We start from the raw sequence: 19,458 nt of genomic DNA, 5'->3' as shown, positions 1-19,458 counted from the left end.
AGAAAACATAAAACAATTTTTTTTAAATATAAAAAAAATTATAATTTTTAAATTATATATAAAACAATTATATATATATATATATATAATATTTATAAATATAAATATATATATATATATATATATATATATATATATATATATATATATATATATATATATATTTTTTATATAATTATTTTAAAATATGTATATTATTATTTTTTTAATTTTAATTTATAAATTAAAAACAAATATATATAAATAAGTTATATTTTTAATTTATATTTTTAATTATTTAAAATATAAATATCTATAGTTTATTATTTTTTTTAAATTTAATTAATTTTTTTTTTTAATTTATAAGTTAAAAAAAAATATTTATATTTTTTTCTTAATGAATATATATATATATATATATATATATATATATATATATATATCAGGAATATGGCATAAAAGAAGATCTCTGTGAATGTTTCTAGAGTAAGGGTAGCAATTGCATCATCTAAAGTTGCAACTGGACGCACTATGGATGTTGTTGAACACACTCAAAATGGGCACATAATAAAAGTCAAGCGAGTACAATCAAACTTATTTGAGAATGGAAGAATGCACAAGAAATAAATAAAATAAGTTTTTCATGGTATCTTAAAGACAATGAAACTGGTGATGGTGTACATATCTATCTATATTGTGGTATGATTAACTTTGGTGAATCATGTGAGGTGATAGGTAGAGTACGAGACATATGTTTGGTGCTGAATACAGACACAATTTATGTTCTTGCAAGATTGGCATGAAGAATCTACACAATTGTGTGAAGAAATCGCAAAGAACATTTCAAATAACATTGTAAGTATGCTTATTTATATTTATGTGTAATGCATTATTGTAAGGATCATTAATTTTTTTATAAATTATTGATGACATATTGTATTTTGTTTCACAGGATTTTGTTGAGAGTGTTTCAGTCATGTTGGAGGGTATTTATTATATGGAGCTAAATATTATGACCGTGATAAAAAATTTCTACACAGAGACAAAAGAAGAAAGGAGAAGGAAGCAAAGAACAATAAATCCTGACATTGCAATAGTACATACAGGGGATTAACAAAGAATCATTAAGGCGGGCCAATCTAGTAAAGCTAAACATGTTTCTTTTGAAGATATGGAAGTTGGAGCTGAAAAATATGTTACCATTAGTGACGAGGAGGTTAGAGCTGTTGTTGGAAAGGAGAAAAGAAGTAAACACCAAAAAGAAGAATGGCCATGGATATCTATCTTCTAGCTGATGATGAAGAGCTTGTTTATAACGAAGAAAATATGTTAACTGGTAAGAAGAAGAAATTAAATGTTGTTTAATCTGTAAAAATCATGGGAAACAATGAAGAACAAAGTGAAAGTTCCAAAGGAAGAAGAGAAATCGTAACAGTAGGTGTTGAGTTAGTGAATGGAATTATTAAAACAAAACAAAATGCCATTCGAGATCACTTGAGGATGAATAAATTAATTAATGGTGGCCAAAAATTTTAGCTTAATGCCAGCTAATTCTATGGGCCAAATGAAGGACAATCTCAATATCAAATTAGAAAGGCACATCACCTACATGTGCATAATTTGAAAAAATTGTTCAGGTTCAATCCATATGCGCATGTGGTGGATTATGTGGTTCTTGTTGATCCAAATGAAGTTCCCAACAAACAGACATTTGATAGGAAATGATGTTTTGAATATAAATATTATGTAATTGGAGGGAACCATTCAACAGAGGGAAAAATTCAACTAATTGAGGAATATCCCAATAACTCTATTTTTTAAACAGTGAGATGCATCATATATGTTGGTTTAACACAAGCAAGAGCAAAGTTATTGATATGGGATCATAATGCAGATAATGAATATAAAATGTGTATGATTTTCATCCAAAGGGTCATATTTATTCATAATGAATTTGTAGAAAAATATGGTGGGGATAAGACAAAAGTCAATCTAAGCTTTCAGAAGGAATGTTTAATGGAAACAAGTTATCAAATTGAGGATAAATCAATTCAAAAGGTGGAAAAGTAAATTCATAATTATTTAGAGGCATGGATACAAAATCTTAGTTGGAATTTAGAGCTGGGGAGATATGGGAATTGATTGATGAGATTTTCGAGTGGTGGGAGAATATTTCCATTAAAAATGAAAAGGTTAAAAAGTGTAAACCCATAATATGTACCAACAGTAAGTCATGTCCTGAAATGAAGAAAATTCTAGATGATATGGCTATCACATCTTGGAGAAAAAAATCAAAGTGTGAAATATGAGAAACTAATTAAATCAATACTATTCTATGTTAAGTCAGGTGAATTATCAATGAATGAAATTTGCGCAGAATTTCAAAAGTAAGTTTGTTGAATTATTTTTACTTTTTCTTAGATTATAATTTTCTTTTAAATATAGCATATTGTTGTTGGTAGCATTTGTTATACATATCATTATATTAACAATTTTTACTTTATTTATTCAATGAGAGGATTTATATGAAAATACAAGAACATATGGTTAAAATGTTGAATGAAGAGAGTTGGGATGATGTTGTGCGCAACTACCTAGAATCAAGTTCTACAACAAAACTTAAATATTTTTATCTTGCATTCAATAAGGTATGTTGATATACACATTCATTTTATTCATATGTAAACTATTTTTATTTTATTACTTATACATATATATTATTTATTTCATTAAAGATGTCGAAGAAGGATGTAGCTCGAGTACCAAGTACTTTCAAAATCATTATTCAAAAAATTAAAATGGAAAGGTTGAGAAAAATGTGTCTTACAAATGTTGAACTTGATTGTACTCTTACTCATTTCATTTGGAATGGGCTAGCCACTATCCAATATCAAATAATACAAGGTGATTGTAAAGGCATTGCAAAAATCATATCTAAAAGGGAATATGCCCTAGTTATTGCAGATATTCCCCATGGTTTCAATTTCCTACACATTGGATATGATAGTGAACCTTATACTTGTCAATATTTTAGTAAAGTGGTTACAGGCTTTCGAGAAGTCACAATATCACCACTTTGGATATTTGTGACATTTCATTCAGACACATAATTTGCAATGTTATTAACAAGATTAAAGGTAAAATAAAACTCAAGGATGCAACTTACATGGTAAGAAATTAAATTGTATGTTTGATTAATGTTAATTTTTTATTTATTTATGTACATGTTAATTAAAATTTTAGTATGAAACGTTACAGGAAAAAGTCAAATCTTGTTTCTTCTGAAGATCATGCTATTATAAATGATTGTGAGTTCATCCATGTTGAATGTTGGTCAAAATACGATAGTTATCATCATATTCTTCTGAATCAAGTAGATAGAAAGGGTCATAGTCAAGTATTGGTTCATGATGTTGTCATAAGAAAACTAACATATGAGGATAAATATGCAAAAGCAGAGATAGTTAAAATTTATAAAAAGCCGCAAGCATTGATTAACTATCTTATAGATTTATGTTCAAATGAAGGAGAATGGATTTTGGATTTATTCTCAAGTTCATGTAATTTTTATTACATACAATTCAATTTTAATATTTTATTTTTTAGTTTTTATGTGTTTATACTAATTTACTTAATTATTTCTTTTGTGATTAATGATTAGGTACAGCACTAGCATGTTGCCTAAAAAAAGGAAGAAATTGCATTTCCATTTAAAAAGACTCACTACAATGCAATTTTATTCAACAAAGAATTAATTCTCTTCAATTTCTTCCAGATGCAATGCAAGAATTTGGTTTGAAGAAAGGGGATTTTAATGAATCACATGTGGCAAATAAGGCAAAGGAACCTCAACCACTATTATATGGAATGATTGGAAAATGACACTTTGGAAGATTTGCAGACATGAAAGATCCATTAGAAGAGGACAATGACCAAATTGAAGCAGGAAATATTGTGGAAGAAGACATTAATGAAGGGCTAGAAGATGTTGAACATGGACTACATCCCTCAAAGGAGCACAAAAGCACGATAGAGTGAGGAACAATGATTGAGACGAAGTTGTTACTAACAATAGACATAATGGGAATTTTTTCTTGATCCCTTGGGTTGGAAAATGTATTGTAAAAGTGGTGCCAAGGAGACATAATATGGATGCTTAAGGTAAAAAACCACCTAAAGTATCGAATTATTTATAAAGGAAAATCCATTTTTTTTCATAAAGTGTTGGGATTGGTAGGACTTAGGCCAGGCAGTGCAATGATGTGGAAACAGGGAGACGTGATGTCATGGTGGAGTGCCATGCAGTAGCCAAAATCAACCATATCAGAGGGTAAAAAGTACCAAAATGGGGGATACATGGCACTCTCAGAGGAGATCACGTGGATGGGATGACATCGACATGGTGTCACCTTGGGTTGATGTCATCTCAAGATGACATCACCTCTTCCCTCAAAAGGATTCATGGTGTGTGCAATAAGGAAAAGGTGTGAGATGTGTAGAGGGTGAGATAGTTGATGGATAGTTTTTCCCATCTCAAGACCTCATGATCTCAAAACTCAAGGTAGTAATGCAACGATGATGAGTGAGGTTGACGAGTTTGAGACAATAATTTTCCCATCATTTAAGATATATAGAGCCATATTGAGACCTTAGTTTGAGAGTGAACGAGGGAGAAGACAAATTTCCCAACCTAGGAGATGACCTTACTACATTGCATAGTAGAGATAAAAAAAATGGCATTAGATGGAGCTACCTCTGGTATCTTGTATAGTTGTCTACCCAAAGTAATAATAACACTACGAGGTCTATACTCATATAAATCATGATTCTTCCACAAGCATGGTTTTCTTGAAATAAAATCACAAAATTCAAGGGGAGCAACATCACACAATAACTTCTCCTTAAAGGGATTGATGTTGTATGGCGGGTGAAACTATTAGCTAAGAAAATATCTCACCCTTGGTGGAGCCACTCGATGGTGTATGGTTGCAAGTGTGGTGTTGTCAATAGGCCCAATCTCTAATGACTACCTTGCATAACATTCATCAATGTTCTGAGAGGGTCTCTTGTGGAACTCACACCACTTTATCATGTCTTTCTTCATCTTCCCATTACCATTATTTGTTTCCATCTTAGATGGGTTATCCTAGGGTGGTCTACCATGGCACTATCCATTTTTCTATGATTTTGGGTTGCCCTTGCCCTACTTCTGAGGTGAAGGATTCGTAGATCCAAAGTATCGGTTCTTCTAATTAATTTTTTGCTTGATTTTGACAACATATAAGTATTTTGCACCAAGTGAGGATATGTATAGGAAATCCATTTTTGTACGGATGTATCTGTGTAAGAAACCACAATATATGAGCGCCATATGTTGTCTCAAAGTCTTTGATACCCATTTTGGTGTGAAACTAAAAACATAGCGGATTCCTCCATGTCCTTTTCTCACAGTAAGTTCCCACCAATCCTTGACATTGGGGGTAGCCTTAAGGAATGCAAAGGTAATATTTTATTTATCGGAAAAATTATGGGCTGAAAAATACCCTTCTAGAAAATTTAACCACTTTTCTATAACTTTCACATCTATCAGGGCTTCAATTATAGGAATATCAAAATTAATTTGTACCTTAAAAGGGGGGAATGCCTCCAAAGTGACCACTTGAGGATGACATGTCACCTATTGGAATCTTTCAAACGATCTAGGAAAACATGTCCATCATCTCATTCCTTTATTTCTCAAGGGCCTCCTCGAGAAACAATTTAATAAGGTCTCCTTCTCCCTCATATTCCTTTTCTTCCACCATGTGAAGTTGTTGGGGTTGACGAGCAAAGTCTTGCAAGGGCTCAAGCAGTTTGAGTCCCAACTACTTATCTAGAAAAACATATAAAGAGTAGACCACTCTAATACCATTGATCTAAATTTATGAAGGGAATGAAATTATATAGAAATTTATAACCAAAATATAGAGATACAATGAAACTTGTCTTCTATTAATAAATGGAAAATGTTGAAACGAAATAAATGCAGAATGGAAACAAACTAGCTCAAATGGTGGTAGCTTATGTATGAGAAGAGATGTCATGGCTATGCGCCTTTGCTAAACTATCTTACAATGAGTCTTAAAGGCCTTTTTATCATAAAGAAGTAATGAGAAACCTTATACACCAAAAAATGAAACCCTAGGAGATGAAGTGCCAAAAGGCTTGTGAGCCCTAATGGGGTAAGTTGGAATGTCAACTTCTTGAGGTTGTAACTTTGGCATACAATCTTTGTTTGGTGCGCTCAATTGAATGTTGGAAAGTTCTATTCTAGAAGTACATTTTCCAATTACACTTTATAATCTATGATTTAAAAGCATGCATTTCCCCAAAAATGTTGTTAAATATCTCAAAATGGCTCCAAACGTTAGGACCTAAAAATTTGTAGGAAAATAGCCAAAATAGAAAATTGTGTTGTGAGCCAATGAAATAGGTGGATGGCCACCAATATCCACTAGGTTTAGGTTCATGATATTTAATGTCTCCTCTTATTGCTATGATTTGGATCTAGGACAAGATCCGCTCTTTTTAGAATATTTGGAGGGAAATGCATCCCTCCTCTCAAGGAGGTTGCTTCCCACTTGATGTATAAATAAGAGACCCAAATTGGCCTTAGAGGTAGTAAAATAGTAGTAGAAAAGGAATGTTAGTATTTTTGAATGTTACTGAGCAAGTTTTGCGACATTATAATGTAAGACAATTTTTTAGTTAATTGAAATTGTTCCTCATTTTAGTTCTTAGCTTGGTTCTTCTTCAAGGAATCTAAGCAACCTTGGGTTGGGCCCACCTTAGGAGCTTATTGGTTCTTCATCAAGGAATCTAAGCATCCTTGGGTTGGGCTCATCTTAGGGGCTTCATAGCCCTCTTTTAATTCTATTGATATTGTTTTGATACTTTGCATTTGTCTTTCTTAGCTTTTAAATTAGCATTTCTAGAAATTATAGTTTGATAGCTTTGTGCATCATTAAATAGGTAGTTTCTTGAACTAATACTCTTTGTAGGTCATTTATACAATTTCAAGAGCCTCAAAATAAACTTGACTAGAACACTCCCCAACCCTCTTGAGTGCCTCGAAACCCCAACTTTTCCTTACATTTGCTTACAATTTATTGTTATCTTTTACTATTTTATGCCTTTAATTTCATCCCAACTAATAAAAGTGATTATCAATATTTTTATGTGTTTTCTTGTTTAGTTAGTCTTCATTTCAATGAATTCACTCATCTAGTGGCTGGAAAGTTTTGCATCATCTCATTTTTTCCTATGCATCAAGGGGAATACTGGATGGCTACGGGAGATGACACTGTGATGCCTGGATCTACACGCCAACTTGGATATTTTTTACTGCAAACTGCATAGTCAAACAACCATTGTTTTGTTATCTTTTTATGTCATCTAAATTTTTAGTTAGAAACAATATTGTGACCAATGGACAAATAATTTCGTCCATTATATTTTTTTAACTATGTATCACTCAGTTTCTATCTTTCTTCTCATTTCTCGAACTAGATTCGATCAACAATCATATTATATATTTTTTGAGCCAGCTAAGTGAGAGTTAGTTGTAATGTTGTCATGATATTGTTGAGTGATTGAGCTACGTCTAGAATTTGTATCATTTTGATTGTTATATGTTATAATCTAATTGCATTGTTGTTATTCTATTCGATGTCGTAAATTAGTTCTTTAGCCTACAAATCTTCCAGTTAAGTAGGCCCCCCGGATATGGAATGCACTTGTATGAACCTTGGTCCTTGTATATACATGGTGTGATTCTTTGTGATTTCTTTTGAGTTATAATTTCAATGTTGTGAATGGTTATTTCATGTTCTTTTGTTAGAGTTAATTAATGTTATCAATTTCTTTATGATAATTACATCTTGAATTTGTTGAGTTGTTATTGCGAGTGAAGGGCCCTGTGTGTGTGCATGAGAGGCTACTAACCCAGGAATCTACTAGCGGGTTGAAAAATACCTCCAGGACTCAGACCTATAGTCCACCCCCTTGAGTGGATTGTTAATTTTTCTTAGTAGTGGTGTGAATTAATTTTCTTTAGTTGTCACTATTATTGTATTTTGATATATATTAATGAATGTAATTTTTTTTAAGGAATGGTGGAAACTGAATAATTTTTAATTGAATGAAGTGTAAATTGGATCCATTAGAAGTGATTGGTTTTTTTTGTTTTGCAACGTGTGATATGTTCACCAGTCTAATCTAATTCTGCATATATTAGATGGGCACCTCGTCAGCTTAAGAGTCTCGGTCAATAATTTAATGAACTCACAATTTAAGTAATTAAATTTCCCATCACAATATGTCAACCTTCTTGATTATTCATATCACTTATCAATGTGTATTTGAGTCTTTTTCCTTTTCATTCCCTTTGTTGTTACAAATTTTGTAATTTTTTGTTTTATTATCCAATTGATATTATGGTTATAGAGGACAAAAATAGTTTGATTTTGTGATGATAAAGATTAGATTATATTTCCCATGCATCTACCAGTTGAATAACATCATTCTCTATCATTCCTAGACCCCTTCCTCACAATTAGGTTTGCATTCCAACTGTTTTATTAGCTCATTGGTCTCTTTTTGTATCAAAATAAGAAATCAGCAATAAATTCTTGTTTAGTTTGTTTAATGTATTAAAACATGTATGGGATGTTGATGTTGTAGTTTAGAAACATAGAAATCTCACAAAGTTTCCTTTAGATGCTTTTACTATATGCTTTTTGAGTGTTATTTTCTGCAACATAGGTTTTAGGTATGCAAATCCTTTATTTCCAAGAAAAGTGTGACTTTCATTTCTTGTAAGTAGCATAAGTGTGTGCCATTTATTTTCCACAAGCTATTTCTACAAATTTACCTTCTTGTAGGATAGTAAGTCTCACAACTTAACCTAGTTTTCTATCATTTAACCTACACTCATCACCTCTCATCTATATGTAAATTAGAAGAGAAAGAAAATAGTTCATGCTACACATATAGTGTCGACCCCTCTTAAGTTTGTATGAACTGTAGGTTGATATTTAAAGTTGAGGCTCTTGGATTTACAACATTCTCGTTGCAATACTGAAGGCCATTATGTTAGGGGCCAATTTTGTTTTTTTGTTTTTTGCAAAAGTATGGGAAACAACGTGCAGTCGTAAAGGATGGAACATAATTAAGGGAAAAAATATGAAATGGAGAGGATGGTGCAAGGAAGGACGATGAAATGTAGAAGGAGCACCATGTGCAACACGTAGAATGTCAATTGGATGAGGATGCATGAAAAGCAAATCATGCCCATTAGGATCTGAAGGCGTATGGAAAATATGGAAAGGATCTTCATGATGGATGCTATGAAGGATATTTGCTAGAAAAGGTAAGCCAACGAGTGGAGGAGAAGCAGTTAGAGGATATTTTGAAAAGGGACCAGCTACCGGTTAGAGTGCATGGGAGAATTGGGAGATACTATAAGGAAGTGTCAGAGAAGTTAGGCCAACATGGAGGACTGGATGAGATGGATGGAGTATGAATACATGATGACCAAGGTTATGCTAAGGAGCAATAAAACACCAAATTTATTCAGCTTAAGGTTAGCCAACTTTGCGTTTGCCATCTTTGTTGCTCGCTAGTTCATTTTTGTAGTTGGCCCATTTTTCTATTGTTGTTGTTTTCTTTGTTAGCTCGTATGTTGATGGCTCATCCACTCAGCTTACCATTCTATCAAGTCATTATTTTGAACTCGTATTTGGATATGTAATGCACAGAAAGTTAGTCAATATGCTATGGTTCTAAAGGATGAATGATTTATGTGTTTTATGAATGTTAGGTTGGTGAATCTATTTATGGAATACATTGTTGTAGTGCATTGCACACCCCTTTTTGACAAAGTAGTGGAAAATATGAATGGCCTGCCTTCTATAATTTTTCATGATTGAATGCAATGTATCTGATTGCCACCATATTTGTTGAGTAATATTAGAATGGGTCTTTTTAATGTATTGCGTAGCATAGTAGTTAAGTGCATCCCTTGAAATTCGATCATTTAATGATATGAGTAGAAAACTATAATTTAGAGAAATGAAATTGTACATGCAACAATTCCATATGACTACAAAAACCTGGTTCTAGTAGTCCTTCATGACACATTGGGTGAGAATTCATCCACTCTATGGGTGACGCCCAAAGGGTCGGTGCTAGAGTGGCTTAATTTATTAGTTTATATTGCACGCCAACCCAGGTATGTCTAACCCTTGCACCAAAAAATGGTTTCGTTGTTCGAATTAGTATCATTATACCATGGGATAAAAAAAATTTGGAGACAATGCAATCCGACGAAGGAAGAAATCACTCGGTGGTTTAAGTAGAAGCAACATGATTTTGTGGCGAGCAAGATCAAGGACTAAAGAATTCGCAACAAATATTGGTTGTAGAAGTATGTGCTAACTTAGTTTCATGAGATATTCTTTGCATAATTTTTTATCATCTTGAAAAAATGGATTCAAGATCTAGTAGACAAGAATCCAACCTATCGCCATGCTAGGAAAAGATGGTGGATTCCAAAACAAGTGAGCCAACTACAAGCAATGAGTAATAAGATTTCATGTGCTATGGAATTTTTGTATGAAAGTGTGTTCGAAGTATATATTTTTGAGTTTGAAATAGAGCCCATAGTATCATACAACGATGCATAGAGAAAATTCTTGTGGGGTCCATGAGAAAGTTTCATCTGGTCATTGCCTTTATTAATTAAAATGTTGTTGGGTGATCATGAAGTTTTTCCTATGGAATTTGATGCCATGAGTAGGTAAACCGCTCACGCCCTATAGGGAAGTTGGGGAGATCCAAAAGGTGTTCCAAGCTAAAGGGACTGGAGAAGTAGTTGGGAGAATGTCGTGGAAACATAGAGTGTGTTAAGTAATTTTTTATGCCAAGGCACCATAGAGATACAATGGAGATAGAGAACTTGGATGATGGAAAATTGAGAAGTGGACAGAGGTGTTGGTGAAATGATGTCGAAGGACGCTGATCAATGTCAATGCTTACCATAAGGAGAACCTGTAGGAGAGTGGGGAGAAAAGGCCACCGGAGGATGAGAAGAAGTCCAAGTGACTAGAGTCTTGAAGGAACATAATTCAACACACCACACATTAAAGTAGAGGAGGAATACTACTAGCATTTTAGTCTAAGGAGCACAGAGTTTATGCATACGAGTCAACATACTTAGACCATGCCTAGTGTCAATCCCATGACCTTGCACACTTCTATGGATATTGAGGTAAGTGCTCAACATAATATGGAAAATACTATAGAAGGTGATCAAATTCAAGGGGGTGGAGGCGGTAGTATTAGTGGAGTTGGTCATACATTAGGAGGAACATCGCAGAGTATTCCAATTCTGTCTACTACACAAAATAATGCACTTGTTTTTGGTAGTGTAGTAGGTTCATCAAACAACCATTTCTTGAAGTACTATGCAAAGCACAATTGCAAGAGTAAAGTTGAGGATGCCTATGCTCTATGGTGCTGGGAATGAGGATCGAAAGAAACATTTTCTTGTCTATGAGGTTGTTTAGATAACAAAGTAGGTCCAAGACGAGGAAACTAAGATTGCACAACTAGGGGTTACCTTTAGGGGCTATGATCTAACTTGGTAAATGAAGTACAAAAGAACGACTCCATATGGATAGACCAGGTCATTAGTTGACACCAAGCAAGCCTTGATTATGGAGTTTCATAAGCTAAAATCATAAACTTAATGAATTGCAAAGTTGAAAGAGATTAAGCAGGTTCTAAATTATTCTTTTCGGGATTTTGATTATGGAATCAAAATCTTGAAGGATAATTTAACCTTCTATTGTAGTTGTTACAACACCACCCACAATTTTTCACCAATATAAAAATTTTGGGTCCCCTCACATTTACAAGGTTTTAGTAGGAATGCCTATGTCTTGAATTGGTCAAACCCTTAGATAATCTAGCTATCTTTGAATTCACAGGGCACATTACCTATGCCTACCATTTCCTTATCTTGGTTTATATTCTTATCAATGCATTATGTTTTGTAGAGGCACTACTTCATTCACATGCTCTTAAGATACTTACTACCATAGCATGCATTGCAATTCACAAACATTAATTTATATTGCATGAGTGAAGATGAAATCCATACTCTACGTTGGTTCTCACCCTCTAAGGTGCATCTTTAAGCTTGGATTCTTATGCCAATTTTAGTCATAATAGTGAGACTTCCATTGCATTCCACATGAATGCCACTTTAGTCATTAAGTTATGCTTGAGTATTGAATTGGTTTTCAGGCTTGAGTTTCTTTTTCCAAATTAATGTAGCTTCCAATAATTTATTCTTGGCTATTCGATATAATTTTGTCTTATAGGGATTTAATGACGATGTAAGATTTAAGTTCTCATGGGTATTCTTGATTTTGAGTTGGAAAGAGATCTTGGATATGCATTGTCATGAATTTTGGTTACGACCTTCAAAATTTTCACATCATGCATTGAACTTGTCCTCAAAGATATGTGAAACATCTCGATCAACTTATGCTTGCAAAATATTTCATGTGTTATACGCATTCAAAGTTTCAACATATAATATTTGTAATGCCTCATCTTATGTCTCTTGCATCAAGCATTGGAAGGCTCACAAGTTTACTAATTCATGTTAGGTTTTGGGCATGTGGGATAACCTCTCAAGCTTCACAATTTGAAAATACTTTGAAAGGATGGTGTCATATGGCACAGTTATATCAAGACCTAGAAAATTTATGAAAGGGTTGGGGAATCCTTACAAAGATATTTGACCATTAGGAACAAGTTTATAAATTCATATTGTTTGCTTGATTAGTTTAAATATGAATTGGGATACTATAATGATGAAATTAGGAAGTTCGTTGTGATCTTGAAGTTGAATAAATTAATCTAAAGTCTTGGTCTAAATCCAATCACAACTATGGTAAAAACCATGATGAATACTATCTTAATACCATGCGATGAAGGCTATAACAATGTATTGCAACAAGAGACAAATTCCATTTCTCGAATGTGATAATGTCCTATTTTGTGATAAAGAGTTATGATGATGTGATGCGATGCGATGAACATATAAGGTTGAAAACATGTGAAGAAGATTATGTTAAAGTGCCAAGATGAGTACCATGTCAATTCAATGTGATCAATAATATGACCATACTATAAGATAACAATCCAATCACAAGAAGACAATGTTAAAGCATTGAGGTTGCGCATGCTATCAAGAGTACGAGAGTGCGGAAAAAGAAAAGGGTGTGATGGAGACTATATGAAGACTATAGGTTGTGATGGAGAGTATGAAAGGTTATGCGATGTCTTAACTACTTTGATATCCTAACTGCTAATCTTAAAATAACTCATACATTGGATGCTCTGAGCTATGGTGCAAGTGGATTTTTAGCAATCAAGCATGCGTTACATATGGGCGTAGAACTAGAGGAAATGCAACATTGCGTTGGAAAAGAGGATGATTTAGCAAGTACGATATATGCCAATAATTAAATTTTATCAATATCAACATTTTGATTGTATTACTAAGTGTATTTTACTGAGCGATTTTGATTGTATTACCAGGTGTATTTTACTAAGCGATTTTGATTGTATTACCAGGTGTATTTTACTAAGCGATGTGAACCCACATGACAATGAATTTTTGGATATCAACTTCTATGGATTGGTCATAGCATGCGATAGAACGAAGTACGCATCAGCATGCTTTCCTTCACATCAATATTTAAAAATGAAATTATGTGATGTCATCATATTTGACAACCTTCTTTCTGTCAAACCATGTCCACAATTTCCCAATAAAAGGTTGGCTTGGATCATTTGCTCAAGGACCAAGCAGGTCATTGGCCATTTCAGTGTCTATATTTTTACGATAGTGGAATTAGGGCTTTGCTACTACATGATACTACGTGGTACATGGAGAAACAATTGGGTACCAAAATGGGAGTAGAGGGGTTGTATATAGAATTGACATCAGTAAAGCTAATGCTAGAGCCATAGCAATAAAGAAAAAATGCGAAAGTCATGTGCTAACAGATGCTTAAAACAAGCTTTGTGATCTAACCTTTCACGTGCAAATTTAATAAATTCTTGTAACCTTCCCATCAATTTTTCATAGATCGAGTTGAAGGTAAATTATGCTAGGCAAAAGAGTTATTTTTATATTCATTTTATAAAGACCATATAATGCGCTATAGTGCAAGGATATGAGATAGCAATAGAGAATTGTGATGGAAAATTATAATAATGTATGTGATGTAAGGAGATAACGATGTGCTGAAGTGCAAAATTGGATGAAGTATTATAATGTTGTATCTTTTAGATTACTGCACAAATGAATGAGAGTATATCTATTAAGCTGGGTATATTCCAAGTTTATGAATTTGTCTTGCACAAATGAATAAGAGTATATCTATTAAGCTGTGTATATTCCAAGTTTATAAATTTGTCTTACATAAAAATGTACTGTTTTATTCCATAATAATAAAACAGTCAGTTTTTTCTTGCTGAAAAAGAAAAGCCCTTCATTAAAGACTGTTAATACGATTTGATGCAATGAAACTATGATGTTGAAAAACAACCCTAAAATACTGTGATAAAAAATATGTTAACATGTAAATACTATGTCAATGGAATGCAATGCCATGGGACAAAAGGCATATTGCGCTCAACGACTATGTAGCCAAAGTGTGATGCAACTTAATCACAAAATCATAATCACATTGGGGCATGTAGAGCAGCAAGTTCCACTGCTTCTATTATTGCATTTCCCGTCGTTGATTATGTGCAATCGCAACAACATATTGCAACTTAATACAAGGGAGGAAGCCCAATCCACTAGGCGCTAAAATGTAAGGAAACTATCTCGCACTTCTAGGATATTGAAGTGTCACGATGAAAAAATATCTACATATCTTAAAATGTCGATACTTAAAGTAAAACAAGTTGTATATTTCTATATAACTCTGCTTGGAAATATGATTAATGATTTTTGTTCTTGTTGTTGGATGATACACATAACTGGAGATTTAATGCCACTATCTCCCTGTAGACAGTGTGAGAATACTATCACAAGAACAAGACAACAATCAATAAATAATTATCTTGTACAGAGAGTAAGCCCAACTAAAGACATGCATAATACCTTTTCAACTTCCAATGTACAAGGCTAGTAAAACATATAAATAATCTAACGATCAACTGCTTTGATCTCAACATTGTAAAGTTGCTTGGCCACTAAAGGATTATTGAAAATTTTAGAAAGGCCACACTTGATGTTGTACACTTGATATTGTGATATTGTAAGATATGGTAAGCTACGATTAGGATTATCTGTAGAAATGAGATGGATACCTCAACTAACAAATACTAAATCTATTGCGAAATCAAGTCAACTTGTTAGAGATAGTATGAATGAAAACAATGGAGAACCATAATTTAAAGAAGAAAAGGAAAAAACATCTCTAGAAGAATGCAAACAAAATACTAAAGATCTAGACAAGTTTATAATTAAGCTGCAAACTCGAGGAAATTTTACAATCTAATTTAATTGTGCTTAACAGGAATAAGGAAAAATGTCTCAAATGAAGTTTAGCAATAGAAAATGGTATGATTATGTGCCATGTGAAAGGAGAATAAATGATCACTATGCCATAATATATTAAAAGGACACCTCAAAAAATGTGGAGAAAGGTGTTAGGTTTGCAAAACAAATCACATCCATTTTAACAATGATTACTAATCCACTCAATGATTACTAATCCACTCAAAACTTTAGGATAAAGATGCATACATTTCCTAAATTCAGAACTACCATAAGATGTCGTACGATTGTTTAAAATCATGACAAGTTTCATGCTTGGTGGTCATTCATTAATTTCATAATATAGTGGCGAAGATCTCAAGATCTTGATCAAAGCCATGAGGTAAGGAGGAAGAACCTTCAAACATTTTCTGGACGAATATGCTTATTGGAAGGCATACAAATTCATTGGGTTCCATCAGCTGACTACAGAGATTATGACAAGAAAGCTCATAACAATATTCACAAACTATTTATACAAAGAAAGATGGCACTCTCTTCCTAAGTGAGCAGAAAAGGAATTAAACTGATTACGTAAAAGAACAGTGAAGGGTGCATTGAAACATAGGCCAACATTAGAGTCATAGGAATGAAGTGAATGGATAAGCTTTAGTATCTAGATGAAATTAACATTTTAGGGCTGTAAAATCCTCCCAAACCCCCGGTATTGATTATATTAAGCAATTTTATTTATTATAGTTGTTTCATGTTTATTGATAATGAAGTGCATACATCTTGCATCTTAATTATTGGTGGTATGTTTTGCATCTTAATTATTGGTGGTATGTTTTCAAGATTGATGTTGTGGAGTAGTTGCAAATTATATACATCTAAACGCTATAAGAAGGCATGATCTCAATTAATAGAAACCATTGCATAGTTAACTCAGCACCAAAGTGACCCTAGAGCATGATGAAGACATAAACAAACTTCTTAAAGTGAAATATATTTTCATGAGTTTCTACATTGAAGATTGTTAAATTCCCCTTATTATATTGTAATATATTATCTTATCATAAAAATGACAAATCTCAAAATTATGGTAAAGACCATGATGAAAACTATATTAATGCCGTGCGATTAAGGCTGCAAAAATGTGATGTGACGAGAGACAAAGTCCATTTCTAGAATGCAATAAGAGAATGTAGTAATTCCCTTCGTTGTGATAAAGAGTTATGATGATGCAATGCGATGAATATTTAATGCTAAAAGCATGTGAGGAATATTATGTCAAAGCTCCAAGATGAGGACTATGTCAATGCATTGCGATAAATATTATTACCATCTAATAAGTAACAAGCCAATCACAAGAAGACTATGTTACAGCATTGAGGTTATGCATGCAATCAAGAATATGAGAGTGAAAAATAACAAAAGGGTGTGATGGATACTATGTGAAGGCTATAGTCTATGATGGAGACTATGAAAGGTTATGAGATTAAATAACTACTTTTATATTTGGAATGCTAATCTTAAAATAACTCATACATTTGATGCTTCGAGCTAGAGTGCAAGTGGATTTTCAATAATAAAGCATCATCAAATATGGGCATATAACTACAGGAAATGCAACAATGCATTAGGAAAGAGGATAATTTAGCAAGTATGACATACGCTAATAATACAATTCTATTAGTTTCATCATTTTTATTGTATTTCCTAATGTATTATTAATAACCAAAGTCAACCCACATGATAATGAATTTTGGGTTTTCCACTTCTATGGATTGGTCATAGCATGCGACAAAACAAATTATGCATTAGCAGGGTCTCCTTCACTACAATATTTAAAAATGAAATTATGTGATGTCATTGTCTGTGAAAACCTTCTTTCTTTCAGACCATGTTCATAATTTCCTAGTAAAAGGTTGGCCTGGATTATCTAGTCAAGCACCAAGTGGGTCATCACCCATTTCAGTGTCTACATTTTTGCAATAGTGGAATTAGTCCTTTGCTTTTGAGTGATACTTCATGACATGGAGAAGTGATTAGGTACTAAAACGAGTGGGGAGGGTTTTCTTAGAGAACCGACATCAGTAAAGCTAAGGTGAGAGCTATATAAATAAAGAAATAATGCAAAAGTCATGTGTTAATAGCCACTTAAAACAAGCTCTGTGATCTAACATTTCATGCGAAAATTTAGTCAATTCTTGTAACATTCCCATCATATTATCATAGATCAAGTTGAAGGTTAATTACACCAGGAAAAAGAGCTATTTTATTGTTCATTTGATAAATACCATACAATGTGATATTGTTCTATAGTCTAAGGCTATGATATAGCAATAAAACGTTGTGATGGACAACTATAATAAAGCATGTGATGTAAGGCGACAATGATGTGTTAAAGCGCTCTGTGAAAGGCTATTTTAATATAATGTGATAAAATGAAGCTCTGATGCTGAAAGAAAACAATGAAAGATTGTGATAAAACCATGTTAACGTGTAAATATGATGTCAATGTAATGCGACATGATGGGAGTGGAGGCATATCGCACTCAACTATTATGTAGCCAGAGTGTGATGCGACTTAATTACAAAAGTGCAATCGCATTGGTGTAATGTAGAGTGACAGGTTTCATCCCTTCTATTATTGCATTTCTCTTCATCGATTATGCGCAATCGCAACAACGAATTGCAACTTAATACAAGGAAGGAAGCTAAGTCCACTAGGCACTAAAATGTAAGGAAATTATCCTGCGCTAAAGTAATAGGATACTGAAGCATCACGATGGACAAATATCTACATATCTTAAAGGATGAAGCTTAAAATAAAACAAGTCCTATATTTCTCTGGGCCATCCTTAAGTGGATTCCAGATTCTCAGAATATTCTGGGATTGGACTTGACCGCCCCGTTTCCATTGGTTCCCGGAATATTCTGGGAATCTGCAATCAACTTAAGCTCACAGATTTCTCTATAACTCCTATTAGAAATCGGATTAATGATTTTTCTTCTTGATGTTGGAGGGTGCAAATAACTGGAGCTTTAATGCCCCTATCTCCCTCTAGATGGTGCGATAATACTATCACAAGCACGAGACATCATTCAATAAATAATTATATTCTATAAAGAGGAACCCCAACTAAAAACATGCAGAATACTTCCTCAACTTCCAGTAGACAAGGCCGTTGAAAAATATAAATAATCTAATAGTCGACTGCTTTGATCTCAACATTGTAATGTTGCTCAGCCACTAAAGGATTATTGAAATTTTTAGAAAGGCCACACTTCGAGGATGTTGTACAGTTTATATTGCAAGATATGGTAGGATGCAGTTAGGCCCTTATCTCCAGAAGATAAGAAATGGGATGGATATCTCAACCCACAAATACTTCGACACGAAGCTAAATTTCTAGAGGTAGTTTAAAAGATAACAATGGAGAAGTATACTTTAAAGAAGAAAAGGAAAAAACATCTCCAGATGAATGAAACCATATTCTTGAATATTTGGACAAGCTTATGAATAAGTTGTGAAATGGAGTAAAGTTTACAAACCAATTTAATTGTGCTTAGCGGAAATGAGAAAAAATATCTCAAATGAAGATTAAGAACAGGAAATGGTATGCTTCTACGCAATGTGAAAGGAGAATAAATGATGGCTATGCCTGAATATATTAAAAGGACACCTCAAAAAAATGTGGAAAATGTGTTGGGTTTTCAAAACAAACAACATTCAGTTTAACAATGATTACTTATCCACTCAAAACTTTAGGATAAACGTGTATACATTTCCTCAATTCTGAACAATTATTTGAAATCATGACAAGTTTCAGGCCTAGGTGGTTATTCATTAACTTCATAATATA

The sequence above is a fragment of the Pinus tabuliformis genome, chromosome 2_2, assembly GCF_031772625.1.
Source record: "Pinus tabuliformis cultivar Carrire ecotype Pingquan chromosome 2_2, CPIR1, whole genome shotgun sequence".
In the NCBI taxonomy this organism is placed as follows: domain Eukaryota; kingdom Viridiplantae; phylum Streptophyta; class Pinopsida; order Pinales; family Pinaceae; genus Pinus; species Pinus tabuliformis.
This window is presented reverse-complemented; position numbering follows the sequence as displayed.